General features: G+C 38.3%; 1 pseudogene; it reads right to left on the reverse strand.

Annotated features, from left to right (window-relative positions):
* Positions 1–5,000, reverse strand: part of LOC138046108 (endoplasmic reticulum aminopeptidase 2-like) — a 21,935-nt pseudogene that overhangs the window by 1,350 nt on the left and 15,585 nt on the right.

Raw genomic sequence — 5,000 nt, forward strand, 5'->3', positions numbered from 1 at the left:
TACATGTTGCCAAGGTAACTTTTACGTCACAAAAGTGACCGAATCATTTTCAGCAATAATTGATGTTTAATATGGTGGCATAACATTGCTGTTAAGTGATAAAGTGTTGTAATGTCAATCTTGCTAATAAGAACGTTTCTTTCAAGTGTTGAAACTGGTTTGAGCCACCTTAACTTGGAAAATTCCAGCCAAAATAAACAAGTGTCTTTTTGAAATTAAGGCTTAAAACTTGGGTCACTAAGTGGTTAGTTTACGTAGTTTAAAATTCAAAGAAACAAAGATTTGATTTTTTTTATCACAGGATCACTTTAAACATAGGATAACAAAAAAGGAACCAGTAACGCTACCTGGAGCGCCGCGAAAAGCATTATTTACAAGTGTGGTGTTTGTTAACAGACGCTATCTAAATGCCGTTGTATAGCACCTTTCCTGGTCGCTTCCAGTGTCCTTTGTGCCAAGGAAATCGATCAAGTGATCTCGAAGATGCCATAAGAATTTCTGGAAAGAAAACCTTCGTTGAGAGGAAAGGGTTTTTAAAACAGCTCACGGGGAATTAAACCAAGTGGACAATAATATTACCATGCGATCTGCACTGGCATGTATTTTTTTCACTAAGTACCTTGTAAAGCGGTCTGTTATTTTTGCTGAACACCTCCACAAGACATTTGTTCTCTTTCCTGACCACGCGCCAGGGGACTGGGTGCAACTCCCTTACCAGGTACGTTGATAGGTTCAAGGCGAGAATGGGGTCCAAAAGACCTTGACTAAGAAAAAAAGACAAAAAGCTAAGAAAGCTAAAGTTACAAAATAGCTAATTAAGGTGTATCTTTTCAGGAAATTGGAACCCAAAAAAAGAAAATGCCGCCGTAGTTGTTGTTTACACGTTCACGTTTCCCGCGTTTTTCACTGGGTGCGTAAAGCTATGGTCTTGTCACCGGTTACGAGTTTTCCTGCGTTTAAACTTTTCGTATGCGTTTCCGCTCTGATCACTGGATATCAATTTTCTCGCCGTTTACACTTGTATGCTTCTACGCTCTTGCTATTGAATGAAAGCTTTCCCGCGCTTACACTCACTTTCTGCACGTGCTGCACGCTTCTTTTGCTCTTATCACCAGGTAAAAGTTTTGCTCGCGCTTCTCAAGAGTTGGATGTAACTTTTTTCTCTTTTTCACGGGCTCAATGCCTTTTTGTATTCGCCACAAGATAAAAGGATCGTGTCGCGTATAATATCCTATTTGTATTGATCAATCAATCAATCAATCAATCAATCGTTTATTTACTCACAGAACGTCCTAGAAGCTAAAAAAACGCCCTTTTGGAATACGCATCGTATTTACGCCGTTATCTCGGTGAACGCTCCACGGAAAGAAGCAAAACACTCTCACCATGAAATACTGAAAACGTCGTGGATCAAACCAGCACGGTCAGATGGACTGAATACCTGATAAAATGGAGAGATAAGTCAAGATATACAAAAGCAACTAGGCGACCCGAACCATGCACTGCTTAAAAGTATGATTTTAACAAATCAAGCTCTGCAATTTTCGAGAAAGGGCTTGAATTTGTAAAGTCATGATTAAACTTTGATCCAAAATGGTAGGGACCTAATGCACAATGAAACAGCGCTATAATAAATGAACCAACTTCTTCGGCGACAATTAATTAAAAATGTTCACGAAAGATGAAGTACGCTCTTTGATCGTCAAAGTTTCCTTGTGTGGTGGAAAGGGAACTGTGAAACAAAGCTATTAAGACTTGACCAGTTAAAGTGGTACTACGACCAAAAAAGCAATTCTTTTTTTTCTTTGGATTTCAAAACTATGTTATCTAAACACTAACTGACCCAAGTTTTAAGTCCTTATTTTAAAAAGACACCTGTTTATTTTAACTGGAATTTTCTTATTTATTGGTCCGCTATTACTAACTTTAAAATCTTGAGAGAGCTGGGTCGAGGAGAAAATGACGTCAAAGACTCACTAGTTTAAGAATGCAATGCGTGTGTACGCGGCCGAATTAATATGCAGCACGGGAGTTTCGGGCTTTCAGACTTTTAAACCCGTGTTTTGCATATGTAATAAATTGCGTTTACACGCTGAAATTTTAAGCTAGTGAGTAAATGACGTCATCTTCTCTAGATCCAACTGAGGTCCAATCGGCCAGTTTTGAATTAGAGTAATGGCGGACCGTGAAATCCAAAACTTACACTCAAAATAAACAGCCTTTGGATAAAACTCAAACCTCAAAATTTTTCCAGTTAGGTGTTAAGCAAACACGCTTTGAAAACCTGAAGAAAAAAAGGAAATGATTTTTTGATCATAGTACCACTTTAAGCGTGAGTTTTTTTTGAGCTCGAAAAATAGTAAAGGGTGATAAATGGTTTTCCTTTGTCATACCTGGTGGTCCGCTCAAAGTTGCGTTGCGAGCTTTTTCCAGTTTTTTTCATCGTAGTTAACGGTAAAGAAACCAGTTGAATTTATATTTGCCATTATCCATGGATCGGTGGATGCTGCAGGGCCCACTTTCAATGTGTACACTTCTGAAAAAAAGACAATGCAAAAGTCTGAGGCTATTTGCGGATCAGTATATTGGAATGATTTTACAGGGAGTAAATAATGATAATTGGGCTGAGTGGAGTGCAAGTTTTGGCTAAAATCATACAGGCATAGTTAGTAGGGGGGGTGGGGGGGGGGGGGGGGGCGCCCAGTCCCCTCTACTGACTATGATAAGGGTGATTTCAAAATCGAACGAGCGGGCAGCGCGAATTCGATTTGAAGTCACAAGTATGATTTCAGACCAAAATTGCACGACACGAAGTTCAATTACCACTCTATTACATCCTTTTAGAAATCACCCAATAATCATACAGGATTTTATTCAGTACCAATATTTTATTGATTTATTTGGGAACAAGAGTTGCAAAATTCACCACACAATGGTTTTCTTTGTCTTTCATTTTCCTGCAATTTGATTGGTTACCTTAAAAAGCCTTGAAATTTGATTGGTTGTTTTGTTTTAGTGTTCCTTTCTCTTTGGCTGGGGAAATGGTGCGATTTAAAGCAAAAAAATTGTGCAATTTGGGAATAAATCGTACTGCTGAGAGCCAATCAGATTGCACATCAGTGATTTCTAAATGGATGTAATAAAGATTAAAAGTCACAGTACGTAAGATCGTCCGGGTTAGAGTAGTCCCAGGAAGGACTGTTATGTTGTAAGGAAGATTGTTGTGTGCAAAGTTAAGTGGACTTTTTGGGTTGTTTTGTGTATTTCTGTGCTAGACATTGTGCTGCCTTATATCTGCTTGCTGTAATATGAAAAAAACTAAGGAAATCAAAGATTGACAACAAGATGAGGTGACTATCATCTCTTAGCGATGCAATAGCGCGATAAAGAAAATAGACTTTAAAGACAAATGGTGTTTTGTTGGAAATTACACCCTTTGAAGCACTAATTGCATCCAAATGATTTTAGAAATAGCTTCAGAATTAGTTGCTCAATTTAATGACCAAAGGTGCTTGTTTCTTTTTTAGTATTCGTAGTCTGTAACCATTTCAAGTTTCGATGTACAGACGTATAAAAACGCATGCATGTATTCTCCTTTTTGAGATTTAGCCAACTAGAGACGAACAAATTCAAAGCTAGAATTAAAATTAAAGACTTATTGAAGTTATTCATTAGTATTACCACCATCATCTTCATTATTATTATTATTATTATTATCGCCTAATAGTTTTGATGACTTTGAACAATTGTATAAACAAAGACTTACTGCAGTCTTGTGGCATCAAAATCCAGCGAGGGGTATTTGTCGTTGTCATGTACGACAGAGGAATAAACCACGTTTTTCTAGAAAAATAATTTCCGAGAACTGGATTTCATATTTGTTGATTTGGCACTGAAGGTTAAGTATAACTAATCTAACGTGTTCCTTTCTAAGGACCTAATCTTAATAACCTATATTACAATACTACTGCTTCTTACCCTAAACTGCAAAAGGCTCTTCGTACATTTAATAAAGAACTGGCGCAATTAAACTTACTGCGCGCGACAAAGAACCCGATTCCTGAACCGGATATTTTTACTGCCATTCGAATAGTAGGCTCGATTTCCAGCCGTTTTGTTAGCCCACGTTCCTCGCCCCACACCAGGAGGACAACCGCACTCACAAAACGGCTGGAAATCGAGCCTATTCGAATAGGAGAATAGGACATTTGCGTGATGACGTCATTTGAATACAACTCCCCGAATCCTTCAGCTTTTGCTTGTGTCATGCTAATTAGAACTATTGTTATTACCCTGCTGGGAATACAACATTTGAAAAAGAAAAGAAAAGCAAACTCTGGTAGTTGTAGTCAAATGAAGTTATCTAAAAAGTTGCCTATTCGAAATTTTATAGAATATGGTTAAGATGTTTTGCTAAAATATAAATGATTTGTCCACTGTTCATACGATATCAATGATTTATGTGGCTTTAAGTTATTTAAAAATCCCCAGTCTGCACATTCCATGTTAAACACATGGAGTGATCTGTTGCACCCTGAGACCTAGGAGGGTAGGGGGAGAGGACTTGACCAGTAAAAGGGGGAGGGGGTAGAGGTAATCTCTGATAGGATTGTAGCCTTAAACAAACACTTTGTCGTTTCGAAACGCGAGCCCCGCTTCCTTATTGCATTCCTCTAATAACCATATGAAAGCCAAGGATAATCAGCTCTGGGCCCTGCGTCAAGCTATGGAATCAAACCTGCGAACGGACTGGTCGTATCCAACAGCCGAAATGGATAAGCGACAATTCTATCCAGATAGTTACCTTTTAAATGAAAGTTCCTTTCTGTCAAGTTGCAAACTGATTTCATCGAGGAAATCTTCTTGTTTGATGAAAAGCTTGTCTCTCTGCTTTTGAATATTGACGATTGGGAAACCCCTCTGGTTGGTCCAAACCTTCATCATTCCTTTAACATCGATATCTCTATTTTCCTGAGGACAACGGGAGAGTCAAGTTACAC

The sequence above is a fragment of the Montipora capricornis genome, chromosome 4 (genome assembly GCF_036669925.1).
Source record: "Montipora capricornis isolate CH-2021 chromosome 4, ASM3666992v2, whole genome shotgun sequence".
Taxonomy (NCBI): Eukaryota; Metazoa; Cnidaria; class Anthozoa; order Scleractinia; family Acroporidae; genus Montipora; species Montipora capricornis.